Here is a 20,420-nt window from a genome sequence, read left to right on the forward strand (position 1 = left end):
GGGTTCCGGTTTTGTCTACCTGTTATGTGTCTATTTTTACCAAGGGTGCGAATTACGAGTTGGACATATCGTTCTTCGTCTGTATTTTAGAATGCTTACGTGTATAAAATGCACTGAAGACAAAAAAAATGAATTATTAATCAAATGTGATTCTAAGCGTTACATTAAAAGGGATATGTATTTGTTGGGGAATATAAGAGGACATGTGATAAGATAATTTTGTATACTGATTACTTGGGAGTACGCAAGGACATATGATGGGGTAATTTCTGTATACTCCCAAACAGTTTGGGTTGCGTATTTTTGAGTTTATACTACTCGGAGCATTATTGCTTGGAAATGCACAAGGACATATGATGAGGTATTTTCAGTGTACTTCCAAGCGATTTAGATCGTAGTTTTGTAGCTATACGAGTATACATACCACTGTAGAGTGACAGAAGGGGTTATGGGGTTTGAAAATATCTACACTTTCTGATTCTTAATGCTTTGCTTGTCGCATGTCTGTTGTGATAGAAGTAATATGTGGTTATTGTTGCAATCAGAAAATGTGTCAGGACATATGATAGGGTAATTTTCGCACATTTTCCAATTCGCGACAATAGAGTATTGAATTTTTGCAAGGCATTAGGTTTTCCATGATGGGTTTCCTTCATCATCTGATTTTTCATCAGGAACCATTTCGAAGAACCGAGCGATAGGCTCTTGATCGCTATCAGATACGTAATTTAGGAATTTTGTCTCGAGCTGTTTTTTCCAGTGAGTAGCGGGTTTAGTTCGTAATTTAGCGAGAACTCGCTCAGATCGTGTCCTAGTTGGCAGAGATGTAGGCCTTTGAGCACTTGCCCCTGCCCTAGGAGCGTTTAGAGTTTCGCTAGGTTGCGATTCTAGAATAGCAGAGTCAGGTGGAGTATCCAATGGGTTTTGAACATTGGAAAGGTCATTATCGGGTGAATTTTGGGGTGCCATAGGAGCATCCAAAAATATTTCATCGTCAGAATCTTGGCTATCTTGACTGTCTTGGCTATCGTCCAAGGTTGAAATAGTTTCTTGGGATGAAAATTCAGTTGCCCTATTCTTACGTGGACGGCCTCTCGTTCTTTTTATCGTAATAGGGGGTCCGTCCTGTGCCCCTGAAGTGGAAGGTTGGGATTGAGAAAGGGTTGAATTTTGAGACGCGTGTGTTGTAGCTTGCGCCTTTTCAGGTCGTTTATTTCGTGCCTCAGCACGTTTTTCACGAGCTGATTTTGCTACTTCTTGTAGGACCACTTGAGATGCTTTTCGAAAATCTTTCCTACTGATTACAATTTCGGTGTCATCCTCGTGATCTGAATCAAGGTATAATTCATCATCTTCACTGTCGATTTCAGATTCGTTTTGATAATCAGTGAGAAATTCTTTGATTCTTTGCTCTAACGAGCGCGAATCAATGCTAGATTTGAAGCAAACTTCGCTTCTCAATTTTTCTAAGTTCTCTTTTGTAATAAAAAGAGTCAATTGGCGAATATTTGCTACTCTGTTGATTTCATCCTCATCGGTTGGTTCCAAAAGATAGCAGTTATGGCCATTTCTTTGGACAACGATGTAGGGTCCAGTTTTCTTTTCATATAGTTTGCCAGAAGTCTGTTTGGCAAAAGATGATTGTTTATGATTGGCCATTAAGACCCAGTCTCCCTTTTTGAAGAATGTAGGATCTGGGTGACTTTTATTGAAGGAGTATTCTTCTTCAATTTTCTTCAACCTTCTTTTCTCTCGAATAAAAGTCTCAACCAGTTGACGGTGGGTCATTTCTTGGATTTTTAGAGTGTCTTGTTCAATAGTATAGACAGCCTTTTTAGCCAACGAGTCAGCGATGATGTTTGTAAATTCATGTTTTCTTGCAAAAACATGAATAAATTCGACTTTTTCAAACTCCTTACGAAGTTCGAGAATTTCTTTAAATAGGTGTTCATGATGGACTGGTTTATTACGCGAATTTTTCCAATTATTGGTTTGCCATAATGAGCAGGTATTGTTGAGCGCTTTTATAGCGTAGTTCGAGTCACTCAATAATTTTACTTTTGTGATCTCATTTTCTTTAAGTACTTGCAATGCTGTACGAATTGCAATTAATTCCGCAAGGTTGTTCGAAATTGGGTATTGAGTGCTCGTTATACGTTCAGAAATATTTAAAATTGAGTCTGGCGCAAAACAAATACCTATTCCAGCAATTGCATTCGCGTCACCATTTTTTGAGCAGGCTCCGTCCGCTGTGACACGGACGTAACCGTCTGTGTCAAATATTAGGTCTATGTCGGGGTTTAATGTTTCCTCAAGACATTTTTCAGTCGAAACAGATGGAATTTCGCGTTTTATCATTTTTTCATGAATCTTGATGAGTTCTTTCTTGAAGTTGAACTTTACACTTGTCTGGGGTATTTGTAATCCAATAACATCTGCGATGCCCCAGGCTTCATTGGGTTTGAATCCAAATGATGTTGGTGTATTGTTCAATTCATCCTCAATTTCAGAGATTAATTCTTGCCATCCACAATGTGAACGTAATGGATTGTGGTTTTTATTGATTTTTACTCGTAATTTGTCTCCAATCCAGCGCATCGTCCTTTCCACAGATGAAGATTGTGGGTTGTATGCGCTGGTGTGAGCAGCTTGAATGTGATGTTCTTCGAGTAAATTGTACCAAGAACTAGAGATAAATTGTGAGCCATTGTCTGTTATTATTTTCTTGATATTCACTTTATGACTTTCAATGTCAAATATTATTGTAGCCATTTGCTGACAGACTGACTTTTTCTTGATGTTATATAATGTTCTTAACCATGTCCGGTTTGTAAAGACATCTTTTGCGACCAAGAGGTATTTTGGTTCATCTTTCATTGCAGGAAGGGGTCCAAGCAAATCCACAGATAGAACATCTCCAAGGGCATAAGCTTCTATTTGAGCGTATTCAATAGTCTTATGGTTTGCGTAGTTCTTATTGACCTTACAGACAATGCATACGTTGCCTATTTCGCGAATATACGCCAGTGAATTGTTGTGATAAAATATTCTACGAAATATTACGTCGAGTTTGGTAGATCCTACATGGCCATATACGCAATGTAGGTAGTCAACAGTATCGTAGAAAAGCTCATTAGGCAGGCATGGTACTTTTGAACCATTTTCTAGTTTTTTCATGAGAATTTTCTCCCCTTTGGCGTTTTTGAAAATTTCAAATTTCGAAAGTTTGTTTTTCTGAGCATCTCTTTGCTTTTTATTGTTTGCCGGGATACTTTCCTCAAGAATTTTGATGAGTTTTTTGCACGTTGTATCTGTCTGTTGGTATGATGAAATGTTTCTGAGACGTTTATGAAGTTCAGGAATGTTTTCAGCAAGAAATTTGACTTCCAAGGGTGCAATTCCTGTCTCAAATTCTTGTGAATAAGGTTCCGATGGCTCAGTTTGAGGTTCGAATGGTTCCAGCTCTGTTGGATCTGAGTCATCTGGAATTTCAACATTGTGGACTTCTAGCTCAGGTGCCTTTATTTTGTAAAGGGTCTTGTTAGAAAAGTTCATATCATAGATAATGTCGTAGCAATTTAACACGGTTACCCAGTGAGCCGCCTTTCGGTGGGTTTGAGCAATTTCTCTAAATCGATTGATAATTGGTAAAAGGTTCGATCTCACATGGACTCGTCGTCCATGTAACCACATTTGGAGTTTCTGAACACATTTTACCAAACACATAATTTCTCGGTCAAACAAGGTGAAGTTTTTCTGATGCTCTTTAAATGCTATCGAGATGAACATGATGATTCGTTTGTCATTCTCAACCATATAAAATAGAACTCCGTTCATCGAGTCATCAGAGAGTTGAGTGTCTAAGAACAGATCACCTTCCTTTGGAGCTTGTTGTAGTTTAAAATCCTTCTTGAATTCAGCTTTCAGGGTCTCAAAGGCTCTTTGTTGTTTTTCTGTCCACTCAACAGGTACGTCACCTTTCGTAAGATGGTAGATGGGATTTACAATTTGTGAATATTCAGGAATGAAGTCCCTATAGAGGCCCGTGTTGCCAACTAAAGCCAAGATATCGTTCTTTTTGGATAGAGAGAATTTTCCTCGTTTAGTGTGTTTCTTTTCAAATTCCTCTAATTTTCTAATTTTTTCACTTTGTTTTCCAATTCCTTTATCGGAAATTACAAAACCAAGATGATCAGCGCAATTTCTGAAAAATTGAGTCTTTGTTGGATTTAGCTTCAAACCGTGCTCTCTAATTAATCGAAAAACTTTTTCGAGTCTTTTGATAGTTTCCTCAAAAGTTGTTCCTGATATTTTTATGTCGTCGACGTATTTTGTAATTCCGTCTTCGTTGGGTATGACTTGGTTAATCATGAGTACAAATTCACCTGATGAAATCTTCAAACCATATGGTAGGCTGATGAATTCGTATACTTGCCCTTCGACTATGAATGCGGTAAATTGTCGTGATTTTGGGTCAAGTATTAACTGCCAAAAGCCTGCGGTGAAATCAAGGGTGCAGAAGAACTTGTCGCCAGCATTGTCATAGAGCATACTTGCGATCGTATTTGGCTCAGTTAAGACATTGACTAGGAATTTATTGAGTTCATCAGCGTCGAGACATAAACGAATATCTCCATTTTTCTTAACTACAGGTGCTAAGGTGTTTATATAGCATGAGTGTGAATATTGAATTATGCCAAGAGCGAGCATTTTATTTATTGCTTTGCGTAAGGCAGGCAATAATTTTTTACTGGGTCGAAATTTTTCTCCTCTCCATGGTTTCAGGTGTTCATTTCCTTCTTGAAACGTGAATTTCACCTGTTCACCAGTGTATCTACCAGGGTTGAGGTCAAAAATATCGGCAAAATGCTGTAGTCTGTCGAACCCGCGGATCGCTTGTTGTAATGTGATTGATCCATTTTCAACAGCCATGTTTAGATCAGCTCGTAAATTCTCTTTAAAAGTACGTTGAGCCAATCTACGCTCTTCAAAAATTTCTTGTTCAGTGATGGTATAGTAGGTATCTGACATATCCTCGGAAAATGTTTCATATTCTTGTTCATTAGCCACCAACGAGAATACCGTCAATGCACTTTGGAATTCATCAGTGTGCATGAACGGTATTGTGAATTTTTCACAAAATTCTGGTCTACATTTTATGAGTCGTTTAGGGACATTCAACTTCATTTTCAAATAGTCCATTGTAATTCTACCCATAATAAATGTCTGACCAGGTGCATCAATGATGTAGAATGGCACTTTTATCGTTTCATTTCCAAGTATCATTTTGAGTTCAACAATATAATTGGCAGATGGAATGAGTGAATTGTTAGCTAATCTAAGTTGGACTTGTTTTTTGAGTTTGATAAACTTCATCCAATTTGGAGCCTCTTCCAGGAATGTTTTGATCATTAAACGAGAAAGTACATTAGGAAGTGCCCCTGTATCGAGCTGTAACGCAACTTTTCTCGCACCAATGATGACTGGTACGACACACGCCGGGTCATTAGTTTTTTGAGTCACCAGTTGCGAAGAAGTGGCTGGGTCAGGCTCGTCGTTATTGAGTGAAGTGTTATCTATCGCATCGATGAACTTGATATTCTGTTTTTTCTTTGAGTTTTGGTTGACTATTTTATGAAATCGTTGTTCATTGATTTTTGTGACTAATAACTCGCCCAAACTCATAATTGTAGGAGAATCTGATAGGATTGCAGGATCGTTGAAGAGATTATGGATTGCGTTTTTAATTTTTCTTTCTGGTTTGAGTCTATTGCGTAAATTTGGATTTTTAAGCGTTGAAACTTGACCGATTGGGGCTTCTATTGTGGTTGTAGTTTCGGTGGTGTCACTTCCCAGGTATTCTACTTCTGCATAAGTAGGAAGTGCCGCCATTCTTTCTTTGAATGATTCGATTCGTGCTATTTCGGAAATAAGTATTTTGCGGATATCATGGTACTCTGTGATTGAAGGAAAATATCGTTTTAGTGAAGGGACATAGTGGAATTTCTGATCTATTGGCAACAATTCTTTGCGTGCACCAACTTTGGGTCTGGTGTATTGTTTGCCCTGGCTATGAATGATTTCTGTTTCCAAAAAGCTCATAGCTGGTGTACGTAAGAATTTTACTTTAGGATTGTTGGCTACACGTACGTATATGTTCTTAAAGTCAATATAACGTGCTAGTTTTATTTCGAATTCTCCTGGTACACGTGGTTTCATCAGAGGAAATAATAGAATTATGCTTTGTGCACCCTTGTCGAGTAGTGAGTCGATGATACTGTGTAGTTGTGTTTCAATGACATGGTAAGGTTTACGCGAAAAATTAAATTCCAATTGTCCTGCAGAAACTATAAAGTGTGAATTTTTAGGGAACTTAGCTCTCTTCAGCCTAAGGTGTAATTCTTCAAGTGCTAATTGGTCACGTAAATATTCAGGTAAATCGTCTGATAACGTTGTCTCGCCGCGCCTTATGTAATGGCTTAAACCATCGCCGACGAAAGTATATTTTTCTATAGTTGATTCTGGGGGGGCTCTAAAGGCACTAGGAGTTGCCCCTTGGCTACCTAGTGGCTTTCGTTTCCCGATGCAGAATTTTCCTCTTCGTCAGAGGGCGTGGTCGTCATTAATTGCAAGGCAGCCGTAATTGTTTGCAAATCTAACTCTTCTGGCGCATCTGCAAAGATTGTATTTAACATGTTGCATGTTGCCACCTGATCAGTTAAATCGTCTGGGGGTGGTTGGTCTACAACATATTCATCCAAATCTTGATCAAATTCTACTGCTTGTACGGCAGCTGCAGGTGCGTTAGATTGCATTTTCGGTTTAAATCTGTTTATTGTCAAATTGCCATTTTTATCGATACCAAATGGCTTGGATGTTGGATTTGACATAGTCATATTCGGGTTTTTCACTTGATTCGGGTTTTGAAGTATAGTTTTCTGTTCTGGCTTATCCCTTGGGGGATAAGTTGTTGCAGGAAGATTCGACGAACTTGGGGGATAACGCGTAGGTGATTTTTCATTTTGAGCAGGCTGGTAATTGTTCGTGGTGTTTTCATTGAAATTTTTCGGAATCGCCTTCTGCGAGATTAGATTATAAATTGCCAGTAATTGCTCATTTGATGGTGTGCCCTTGTTCGTGTATCGCGGATTGTTAGCAGGCGCGGGTACAGGAGGGTCATTGAATTTACGTTTATAATTTCGTCGAAACATGATTGGTACTTCATTCTCTGGATCATGTTGCATTTTTGATAAATTGGCCAATTTTTCTAAGAATTGGTCCATTGTCTGTCCTTCTTCTCTTAGGCTGGGTTGGTGACTTTCTGGGGTTTTGCCTATGAGGATATCAATGATTTCGTCCTCACTTCTATGACGATGGTTTCGGAGTGATTTGGCCCATCTGGCCATTTTATTCGCCATATCTTTAAGGTCCTCCGCATACGCAAAGTCATATCTGCAAGCTTTCATTGCTTCATTCTGAGCACTGCGATCCCAGTAAAAGTCCAGAAATTTATTTTTTAATTCGCGGTAATTTTGTACGTTTCGTACAGTCTCGAGAAATGATTTGCGAGTTTTCGTATCAATCACTCCCTTAAATGCCAAAATCTTGTGCCTTTCAGCTGCATTTGTTTCTGAAAAATACGCATCAAATTCATCCAAAAATTCATGCGGAAAATGCAGTTGATCGTCTGTGAATATAATTCCTGCATTTTTTATGGATCCAGCATCAATCGCGAGAGATTTGAATTTTGAACCACCACCCAATGAAGTACGTCGGAGTTTTTCTTTGATGTTATTGATTTCTTCGACAAAATGAGCGCAACCCTCGTCACGTTTTTTAGTTTCTTGACAAATTTTGTTAATTGTCTCAGAAATTTTCTGCAGTTCCGAAGTGTTCTCTTTTGTCATAGAATTTGTCTCAATCAGAGCAATGCGAGTAGATCTTAATTTTTCTTTCAACTCATCGACCCATGCTCCGGCTTCTTTCAAGTTATTATGAGCTTGGGTCGCAAGATCAGAAAGCTTAGAGTTGACATAAATTCCAATTCCCTTTGCCTCGCATGCTACCTTTGTTGCATTTTCAATTTTATCTTTTTGTTTTTCAAAATTCTTTTTTACTTCAGACTGAATTTCTTCATTCCAGTCCCAAGTTTTTAGAAAAATTGCGTATACGTTTTCGTTAGTGGTATCCTTAAAAAGCTCTGGTTCAAAGGGGCGAGAGTACTGTTGAGTACCTATCCCTTCGTCACTTGGCGTTTGCTGGTCCATATCCTCATATACAGGCTCTTTGTTTGCCTGAGAATGATCACTAAAGAAGGAGTGAACAGAACCGTGGCTATTTTCTTGTTCCATTTCACTGATACTATTTAAACCCGATTTCCGATTACGTTTACGAAATTCGAAAAATTTAGAAGATTTTTCACTCACCCTACTGCGTGTATTCAAAGCTGGAGGAGTGTTCATAGAATCTCGAAGTGCAAGACGGAGGTCTGATGCGGAGGTCTGATGCGCGCAAAAGTACTATCGAAACTAATGAAAATGCTCAGATGGTAAGAGCTTATATAGTGAGCTTGGCTACTCAATTCGGCAAAAAGAGAGGTGGAAATTGTAGAGATTTGGTGGGAACTCCATTGTAATAATTTTCCCACGAATTTTGATGAGAATTGAGCTCTAGGTGCTTTCTCACGCTAGATTTCTCCGCTTCTGGGTTATAAAAGTCTATTTTAAGTTCAAATTTATGGCTTTTGCTCATATGGCACATTGTTTTACATTGGATCCTTTCTATTTTCAATCAATAAAACTGCCAAAATGTGACATTTTTCGCCGGAAATCCTATCAATTAGTGCCTGGTACCTGCAATTTATTGGTATAAAAGTATTGTGAATATGTGGGTTTGCTTTACTGCAGGATAGATAAATCTGTCAAAAAGTATGGGAAAAATGTCAATTAAATGCACAACAATGAATTGAACTATTTGTCTATTGTTAGTATAAGCGTTTTTATTTGGTTCTTATTTGTAAATAACGAAATAAAACTGACAGAATTAATGACTTTGGGAAATTACTTGGAGTATTTTAAGGGTTGTTAGCATGTGCATAAGCATAGAACAATAAGGCTGACAGATTAATGACTTGAATTTATGGGTTTTGAGAAAATTAATCGGAGTATTTAGCTACTGTGATTATTTACATTTTTGTTTTCCCACACTCGAGAGTATGAGAAAATTACGTCAGAAAACTATTGAATGGTAATAAATTGTCAAAAACTGTCAAAAGCTGACATATTAATGACTTGAATTAAAGAATTATAGATAATTAATCGGAGCTTTTAACTATTGTGGATACGTATGTTTTCGTTTTCTTATACTTAAAAGTACAAGAAAATTAAACAATAAAAATGTCAGAAAATTATTGGAAGGCAATAAATTGTCAAAAACTGCCAAAATGTCAAGTAAAATAGTTGAATAATTGGTATTGATGTTCCCTAATTTCCTATGTGATCAGTACAGAAAAACAGAAAACATTAATATGCTACCTTTAAGAGGTGCATAGCTATTAGTATTGTTAATTTTTAGTAGGCATAAAACAAATAAAACTGACAGATTAATGACTTGAATTAAATAATTGTAGAAAATTAATCGGAGTTTTTAGCTACTGTGAATGTTTACATTTTCATTTTCCCACACTCGAAAGTATAAGGAAATTAAGTAATAAAAACGTCAAAAAACTATTGAATGGTAAATAAATTGTCAAAAATTGTCAAAAGCTGACATATTGATGACTTGAATTAAGGAATTATATATAATTAATCGGAGCGTTTAACTATTGTGACTATTTACATTTTTGTTTTCCCATACTCGAAAGTATGAGAAGATTAAGCAATAAAAGTGTTAGGAAACTATTGATTGGTAATAAATTGTAAAAAACTGTCAAAATGTCAAGCTAAGTATTGAAATATTGCGTGTTAATATTCTCCAGTTTCCTATGTGGCCACCACAGAAAAGCAAAAAACATTAACATGTTTAATCAATTAATTGGGAGCTATTATTATTGTTAGTTTTTACATGCGACGAAATAAAAGTCTAAGCCCTTATGTACCTATGCTTAATACAGTAGTCTTTTACGTATTTGTTGCTGAGCATCTATGTGCCTTGTACCCAATTACTTTGTCACGAGATAGAAATTAAATGGTGACATTTTTATTACACTGCAGCAAATAGGTGTAATAATGTGATTAAACGGAAGCAGTTCTATTTTACTAATTGGGCGTTCTCAGGTATCCGAGACGATTTTGTATATGCGGCAGATAGGTGTAATAAAGTAACCAGAAAGTGACGTTTTTATTGCTAAGCAATAAATGTCAACGCATTTAACCAAAATACTCAAGTTGTTTGTATGTTAATTAATTTACATATCTACTGGCGCTATGATTTCGTGGGAATCTTTCGGCTCGGATGTTTTTATAGGCATCCTGTTTGACTATGGCACGTGTGTGCAGCTATATGAGCTGGATACAAAGAAGATTCTCTATGGGGGTGATTTTTATATGGAAACAGATCGCGCTCTTTTCTAACTGAAAACTTGGTATTTTTTATCTTATGGTTTTAAGAAATTTTCATCGGAGATTTCAAGTCTTGCAACGATCTTTTTTGGACTAGATTTTTGAGATTTTGAACTTACACAGATGCAAAATGGGGTGGTTAGAGAGATGCATTTTTATAGAGAAATGTAACCAGTGTGGAATTTGATCAAATGGCCCAATTCCTGATAGGTATTTGATCATTTTCTCACTGGTAACTTGAGAAAGATTTTTACAAAGAGAAAATTCAATGAACTATTTACAGGCTGAATTTATTCCATCTTTCTACAGATTTTCGTCTGTAAAAACAAGAAATAAATTCGTTCCTAGGTACCTACTTGAATAAAATGAGCTGAACTGCTTATTTTACCCATGCACCAAATTGTTAAAATATTACTAGGTACATAGAAAATAACTAGATTAGAATGGCCAAAAAATTTTCATCAAAATGAGACATTTTCATGATTTTGAAACTGGGTGGCCTCACTCAAGTTGTCATTGTGCTCCATAGGGGAGGAATGAGTTTGAGTGAATTTTTTCTCAACCTAACTACACTCGTTTTCGGAATTTTGAACACTTTAATTATGAGCATAAAAAGATCAAAGTTTTATGCTTTGCATTTTGAGGGTAGTTTTGCATTTTCCTGTCAAATTGTCCGATTTTCATCTTCGAACTTGACAAAAAACGGCAATTTCGCCCTGATTTTAGGTCCGAATTCATCAGATGGGTAATCTGTTCCATTTGGAACAAAATTAACCTCGGAAGAATTTCTGCCTTGTTTGTGTTGTATTTTCAGATTTTCATCTTCGTAATTTTCACAGAAATGTCCGAAAATACACCACAAAGAGGTTAGCTAGGTTAAGAAGCAATTGAACTGATTTTAAAAGTATTTAAACTATTTCGATTCGGACTTGTACTGTTAAGAATCGCGAGTCAAAAATGGTATTATTAGAATTTTTTCCTAGTTCCTATTCTAAATTTTTGCATTTGAGAGTGTTTGAAAAAATTTGTTCTATTTTTGTTCTAATTTATAGACGTTTTTCAAATTTTTACATTATTTAGTGAAAATTTAAGCATTTCATGTATTCGGTATTTGTGGGCAATTTTCTAGTTTTTCCAATGAAGGAAAAACGAAAGATTCTCATGATGATAAAGAACTCACTTTAGGAGACAAGCTTACCAATCGCTCACGGGGAGTCCCATGATTCTCTGTGAGTTAAATGATTTTCATGAGAGTCCATATTATTGCAAACTATACCACAAGAAAATTGATTAAATTATCCAACTCTGATCTGTATTAAGCATGGACTTTCATGATGATAAATTACTCACTTTAGGAGACAAGCTTACCAATCGCTCACGGGGAGTCCCATGATTCTCTGTGAGTAAAATGATTTTCACGAAAGGTCATGAGAGTACAGATCATGAGTCAAATATTTCAGAATTTTATATTTTGGAATTTTCCAAAAGTACATGATGAATAAGGTAGCACAATTCTACTGTGATTCTTGAGATAATTATCTCCTTTGAGGCTAGTCAGGCTTTTGCCTTGCTCATTAAGGAGTTTTTTCTCAATTGGCACAGTATAGCTGCGATCCCCTACTCACCACGTAAGTGAGAGACTAGCAATTTTTGTATTATCAAAATTTTATTTTGCTCTGAAAATACACAGTAACCAGGGTACCACAATTCTACCGTGATTTTCGAGATAATTATCTCCCTTGAGGCTAGTCAGGTTTTACACCTTGCTCATGAGGAGTTTTTTCTCGATTGGCACAATATAGCTGCGATCCCCTACCCATCATGTAAGTCAGAGATTAATTTTTTACGAAGCCAAAATTTTACGTAAGTTTAATTTTTTAACAAAATTAAATTATTTTGACTCGGACTTGTATTTCTAAGAATTATGAATCGAATAGTATTTTAGAATTTTTTCGTGCCCCTATTCGCAATTTATGCACGAAAGAGTGTTTGAAAAAATTCATTTTATGTACATGAAAAATATACTACATTATTTTAACATAGTGTTAGTAAGCCTTATGTACTGAGACTTTTCTCACTAAAGTATGAGCTATCTATCTACGAGACTTCGAGGCAAAAAGCGCAATTTTTAGTGGGGTATAGGAATTTAAAAAAAAAAATCAAAATGAAAAAAAAATCAAAAAAAAAAATCAAAAATTTTAGAAGGTTATAATTTCGATTAATTCGAAACGTAATTTTTAGCTTGAATTATGCTCGTTTTTTCGAGCTTTTTGGATTCAAGAAAGTTCAAAAATTAATTTTTTGGTAAATTTAAATTTTTACTTTATGAGTTTTCGAAGATACGTGGCATGTATGATTTTTTCTAGAGAGGTTCATCCACGTCAGGCGCCAGACTAAGTGATTAGTCAATTTTGACATGCAACATACCTTGGAAAATCATGTTTTTTTTTTTTTTTAAGAAAAAAATTCTGTCAAAGAGTCTAGAATTTTTGACATTGAATATTTTGGAATTATGGTTTTTTCACTCGAATTGTGTTCTTTAGGAGAACCATTTGGAATTCGAGTTTGACAAAATTTGATAAAAATCGAAAAGTTTGAAGATTTTAAAAAATTTGAATTTTTAAGGGTGGGTTTTTTAGTAAGTCGGATTGAAAATTTTACAATTTTCATGAGAATTACGCGGAAGTTAGGCGCCAATATGATATAGTGAGATTAATAGTGAATGAGATAGATAGATTTTATCAGAATTTCTACCTACGTACTGAAGTTTAGAAATATTCCCTAAGGTAGTGAATATTTGCCTCGCCAGGTTAGCTCAATATATCGGAGAGGTCTCAGTCATACTACTCACTTTTCACAGAAATAATTTCCAATCACCAATCAAAAGCATACATACAAGATAATATGATTTATTGTTGCTCGGAAACATGATTAAAGATACATATTCTATCGGTTAATCGAGTATAAAATGATTTTACTACCTTAGACTCGAGTTGGCATATTATGTAATAATTAATATTCGTTAATAGATAATGAGGGTGGTAATTGCTTACCCATTGAAACTGTACACATTTCCTAGAAAATGTGTTATTAATGCAGGTGACTTTCTCACCAGGTTCACAAACTGTCCATATTTCCTGCCTCTTCGGTATGTCCCTAATACTAGACATGGTCGGCAGGGGTTGGTTGTTTTTACTGAGGGTGCTTTTCCAGACGAGAAGTATGTTCCGATGGCCGGCAGGATGGGAAACATACCCAATAGAGAACGTGAAGAATTACGATCGATAATTTTAATCACGAAGCGAAATAATATTAACCACTATAGAAGTGGGCGAGATCGGAAAAAATAGGAGATGAGTGTCCTTGTAGAGGGAACTCATCCGCTTCTAACTTACATAAATACACTTTGAGACCAAGAACCGGCTCGCGCGTTCGCCGAATACGAGATCTAATTAAATTCAAATCATGTTAGATGTAACTACTCGGTAGCCTTGCGACCACCGAGTAGGAGATGCAGCTTAATTGGGAATGCAACTTGCCCGAAAATACAACAACTGCAACTAGTTCGGCTCGTGGCTGTGTTGCTCAATTTATAGTCGTAGGTGCATCGTTCGATGCGCGGCTATTGATGACATTGAATTGTCATCAAAATGTATTAGAAGAAGTTCTCACATTACCAGACTTGCGCAGTCTTTGGGAGTTGTTATTTTAATCCTCGCTACGGCGATGTTTCTTATACTCATCACTACGGCGATGCTTTTATTAATCATCCCTTACGTGATGAAGGCATATTTCCTCATATCAAGTTAATTGGTAATTTGAAGAAATATGCTTGTAGAGGGATATGCCCTTGGTGTTAGGCGAGAGAAAAAATATATACGCATTACGCAAATAAAGAACGCAGGTGGTTTCCATACAAGGGTAAAGTAACGCGTAAAATATATTTCTGTACTAAATAACATACAAAGTATTTTATAAGTAGAAAACAGTGTTGCCAATTTGCAGAGATTACAACAATTTTGTCGAAATGGTCGATTTTGTCAGAGTGGGTCACATATTTTATTTAGCCTGGTTGGTTCATGCATTTGTTCAGTGCGCGGATATCCACATTTCAAAAGCATCAATTCTTCTTTGATCATCTTGCTTCAATGTCCAGGTTTCCGCTCCATATAAGAAAACTGGAAAAACTAGCGTCATGATTAGTCTCTTCCTCATTTTTATGGAGATTTTCTGGTTGGTGGTGACTTTTCTCAACCAAGACATCCCTGCTTTTCCAATATCCATTCTTCTTCTAATTCCCTTGGCATGATCCTCCATCAGCATCCACAAGTGAACCCAAATAAATAAATGAGTTCACTTTTCACTTTTTCAAATTCATTCAGGGCTTCAGATTCTGGTAAGTATCCAGCTCTATCAACAACCATGACCTTGGTTTTCCCCACATTTATGAGGAGTCCCATGTCCTCACTAACCATCCTAACCCACTAGTGATCAGTTCTGCAAGTTCCTCTTCACTTACAGTTATTAAGGTGGTGTCATCAGTGATTGGAGATTCTTCATCCTCCTATCTTGATGCCACCTTCCCAGTTCTCCAAGGCTTTTTGCATGATGTACTCGTCATAGATGTTGAACTGCAGAGGCAAGAGTATGCAGTCCTGCCTTACTCCCCATTCTGACTGAAACTGGGTTGACTTAGAGCCCTGTGCCAACAACAAAATGATCAGCAGAGGCTATGGCAAGCACAGCACTGTGGCTGGTGGTGGAGCCAATTCCAGCCGACATTTTTTGCAGCTGCAAAAATTTTACTTGGTGGCGTCTCAGCCGGCTAAAAAACAGAAATTTTGCAGTAATTTTTTATAAAATCACCCTAAAATATGAATTTGTATGAAAAATTAAATTCAACTTCTCAGTCTCAAAATAGAAATACATATGTAAGTGTTCTTCTCCAAGCTGGGAAGTGGGAAGAGAGACCATTTTTGATTTTTGTAGTGTATGGCAATACTAAAAAATTTTTGCCACTTGAAAAAAATCAAAATATGTAAAAAATCTCCCAAAAATTTTCCATTTGAGTGAGTTAAGCCGGCTGAGCTGAACAGATTACTTGGCGGTGGCTGTGGCAGCTGAAGGAATTTCTGAAACAGCTGATTGTGAGGTGTGTAAAAAAATGTTTGAAAAATTGGTGGCAGTGGTGGCGGTGTGGCAGTGCAGGGCTCTAGTTTTACTTGTCTCCGCCTTCTTTTACAATCATCTCATTCTCAGTTCTTGTCATATAGCGATTTGATTAGCTCAATTAGGTGCTCTGGAACTCGCATCTTGCGTAGTGTCTCATATAGCTTTGCCCACTTAACACAGTTGAAGGCCTTTGCATAGTCAACAAAGCATCGTACTGCAGGGATGTTGAATTCATGGAATTTGAGTATTTGTCTGATGTTCAAAATCTGCTCTCTTATACCTCTTAGTCTTCCAGGCATAAAACCTGCCTGTTCAAGTAGAATCTGCCTATGCAAGTATGCCTTGATCCTGTCGTTGATTATTTGGAGCATCACTTTTCTGGTATGTGGAATCAGGGCTCATTGGTGGCAACTATCCTGTAGCCTGTGTAGCTTCGGCTACACACGAGCTGATTTCGTGTGTAGCATGCTACACATGGCACAAGAATAAAAAGTGCAACTAATCAATGAAATGATTTTGGACATTCTAAACAATTTTTCTCAAATTTTGTGTCAAAATTTTTATGCTACACACGGGGAAAATTCAAGTTGCCACCCCTGTCAGGGCTATTTTGCGATAGTTAGCGCAATTTTTTGTATCACCTTTCTTATGTAGCGGCTAGAGGAATTAACACTGATTTACACCAATCTTCTGTCCATTCTCTTTTGCGCCATATGTTGTTGCATATCTTCTATATCGTCGGTTTCCAGTACAAGGGTGATATGCCCATCTTCTTTTAACCCCAGATTTTAAACGTTTTGGGTACGGTTATAGCAGGTCTTTAAATAGGTACTTACTCATCAAATTAAAAAAAATTGGTTTGACAAATAACATTTTTTAATTTTTTTATGAGTACCTACTTAAAGACCTACTATAACCGTACCCAAAACGCTTAAAACCTGGGGGAAAAAAGATGGACATATCACCCTTGTATTGGAAACCGACAATATCACCTTCTATGCTTTCTTGCCCATGGACTGTAGCAGGCTTGTCAGACCAGACCAAAAAACTGGACTGATGACCGTGACTGGACCCAAGAATGCACACAAGACCGAGTGGACTGGACTGGACCTAAGAGGCTAAGACCTCTAAAAAAAAATTGATGTAAATATTAACTAAACAGATGACCCTTCTCAGAAAAAATAACAGGGACAGACAGAGACTGAAGACCTTTTGAAAAAGTCGGACCAATGACCGCGGTTTGGACCTCAGTTATGTCCAGTTTTTCAAATTTTTAATGCCATCTTAGATACCTATTTCGAATAAATTTCCATTGTGATTTAATTTCTTCGAAGTTTCAATGTTTTGAAAGTAAAAATCCCATTTTTCAACTCATCTTGTGTGTTAGGAAGCTTTTTTCTTTCTGAAAAATGAAGACCATTTTTTGGACCTGGACTAACCCATGACCACGATGAAAATTTCTGGTCAGGACTGGACTGGACTGACCTATATAAAGACAAAAAATTCCGAACCGAATGACTGGACTGGACCGGACCGTTTGAAAGCTCCAAACTAGGACCTTTATTTTAGAGCAACCGCAAAACCTGAGGGGTCCTACAAGCCTGGACTGTAGTATCTAAGTCTTAATACCATCACATCCAGGTGCTTTGCGTTTTCTCAACGCCTTGATGGCATCTCTTGCTTTGTCAAGTAATATTTCCAGCTCTTCTACTGTGGTCCACTTCAATCTCTGGTATTTCATTGTTGTTTGGGTTCTGTGGTTCACTCCAATATAGCTTACTGCAATACAATCTCCAGTTCTCTAGAATCTTATTCGACTCCCATGCGACTGTACCATCCTCGGCTGTGATTTCCTTTTGATTGTAGACATCTTAAAATGTGTTGAAAAATGGATAACCAAAGAGCACTGGTCAGGCCCTATACTTCCAAGGGAATGAAAACTTTTTCACATCTCCACTAAAACTAACACGATAAATTCATAAAATATATATGATTTAACAAGCTCATAATCACCTACACGTACCTGCGCGTTTTTATCTCCCTGTGATATCAGCTAGGATAAAGATAACACAACAAATTAGCCCATCTGCGTTACCTGTTTTTATAGTGAGAAAATTAACGCAGGATGTTGGATAGGTAAATTTCAACACTTTGACTGACAACAAAACAACACTTATTTTTTAGAGAACAAAATGCATAATAATTTATTAATCGGTGCAAGTTTGATACTACTTATTCAAACAGTGGTAAGTAAGCACAGAATATATGTACCTTAAGCTTCAATAAGAATTATGGAAAATTTTCAAACTGTGTTCTTTCAATCCACTTCAGAATGGGCAATTAGTTCAATATGCGGGCAGATTCAGAAACTTGAGTCTCGAATCAGAAACTGGCAGTGGTTATTTGATTCGTATGAATATATATCAAGATAAGCACGATCACAAAATATCTGCTGTGATTAACATCACCAAAGATATCCATATTAAAAATGTAGGTACCTATTCAAATCACAAGTAAGCACGTAATTCCTAAAATAAATTATTCAAAATACTGAAAATCAGACATTTATTCGCAGAAATGAAACCATAACCTGCTTAATAAAATATTCAAAATGTTCATATTATTTTTATGTTTGATTTTTTAATATTTTTTTTTACATTCTACCTGAAGATTGAAGCTATTGTGAATCGATGCTCGTATGAAAAATCTGATTGCGAAAATTTTCAAAGATGGAAATTCCCTCGGAATTTGAAATCTGTTGTTTTCATGAAGAATCAAATATGGAGTTCAATTTTTTCTCATATAACACCCACCTTGGATCTTCCTCATTTGAAAAAAGTAAGTAACGTACCTACTTACAAAATGAAATACCTAATTCTAAAATCAAACTCATGAATAAGTACCTAAGTACTTAACATTTTTGGTACCTAAGTACATAGGTACCTAGGTACACCTATGTACTATCAAAATTACTCATCTCAATGTGAAATTTTTTAGAATATCTATACAGCACAAAATGCAACTCTCAACTCGAATGCGATAATTAAATTGTATCCTGAGGCAGTAAATTATTTCTGGAGAGTTGATGCCATCTTGAATGACTACATGGACAAAAAAGCTCTCATAATAAAGTTTGAAGGAGCTGTCATTACGTTCGTTGAAAGAAATAAAAAAAGAAATCGAGGCGGTACACATTCGACGAACAATTCGAAAGGATAAAATATATTTACCCACTGTTCATGTTAAGTACATATGTAGACTAGGTATAGTAACTTACTATAGCTATTCGTTATTCGTAGAAATAAGTATGGGTATAGGTACACAAGTTTGAAAATCGTATCATTAAACGTGGTAAAATTATGAAAATATTCATTGTTCTATTACTCACAATCAAAGATGCCTTTCACTCTTTCAGAAATAGAAATTCTGAAATTTTTATGGTAGGTGTCTGAAAAGTCGAGGTTGAAGGTTCCATGTGTAAAAATTTGAACTCTTCAAAGTGCAATACCTTCTCCAACACCAGCAGGAGGCTACGTTCTGGAGCTATAGGTACATTGGATCTAGATACTCGTAAGCCAGGATTGGCATCAGAAGACAGTAGTCAAGTTTAATCACCAGACGGTGCTGAAGTTGATGAAGCTGAAAAAGTAAAAAAAAAGAAATTCAGACACCAAAAAAGCTGTAGAACGTGAGTAAAAAACTTTAATGCTCATTAAAAAAAAAAAATCTGAAAATCATAGGTAATTCTTTTTTGGGTTTAAAATTCTTCAAAAATGTCTAAAAAAAAGTTCTTGTGGAAATTTTTGATATTCTGTCAAAATTTTAATCCATTTTGATAGGTTGCATGTTCCTTTTTCCAAAAACACCAAAAATCATGATCCGATTTTGGGTTCAAAAATCATCAAAAAAGCTCAAAATTATAAAAATCCTTGAATTCTTTGCCTAAATTTGAATCCGTTTAAATGAATGATATTTTTTCCAAAAATGCCCAAAATGATGACCAATTCTGAGCTCAAAATTATTCAAAAATGCTCAAAAAACATTTCCGTTGAAATATTCGAATTTCTCGCAAAATTTTAGCCCATTTTGATAGGTCGCAAGGTCACTTTTAAATAATTCCAAAAGAGTTTATTTTTACTCGAAATTATAGAGGGTGTCGCGACTTTAAAATTCAACTGTGCTGAATTGTGCGAGTCCTTTTTCGAAAACTTTGGTTCAAATGGGCGTGGAAGAAATTCAACTCAAAAACTGGGCTGATTTGATGAAGATTGGCTCAGGTAGGTTGTCGGTAATGTTAACCTGTGAGATCCAGGAGCCAAAGAACGGAATTTTCCGCTTTGAACATTTATTATAGAACAAAAAATTAGAATGGGGAGAGTGGAGTGTATTTCCCAAGGTGAGAAAAAAGAGAAATAACTGATTTATGAAGGTCTTATCAAAAATAAATTTTATTCTGACAAATTAAAGTCTACGTTACGAGAAAAATTGATGCTCCAAATGAGTTTTTGTAAGTAATTAAAAGTTTCTCCTGGAAATAAGCCACCTATCAACCAGGAAATAAAAATTTTCTACTATTACGAGTATAAATAACTGCTCTAATGACTCGTTATCGCTTTTATTTTACATTTTATCTCGTCATAAAATCAAATAGACCTATCAAATTACCTGTGATGGTAATTTCAAAGGTGT

Source organism: Planococcus citri, chromosome 2, assembly GCF_950023065.1.
Source record: "Planococcus citri chromosome 2, ihPlaCitr1.1, whole genome shotgun sequence".
NCBI classification, from domain to species: domain Eukaryota; kingdom Metazoa; phylum Arthropoda; class Insecta; order Hemiptera; family Pseudococcidae; genus Planococcus; species Planococcus citri.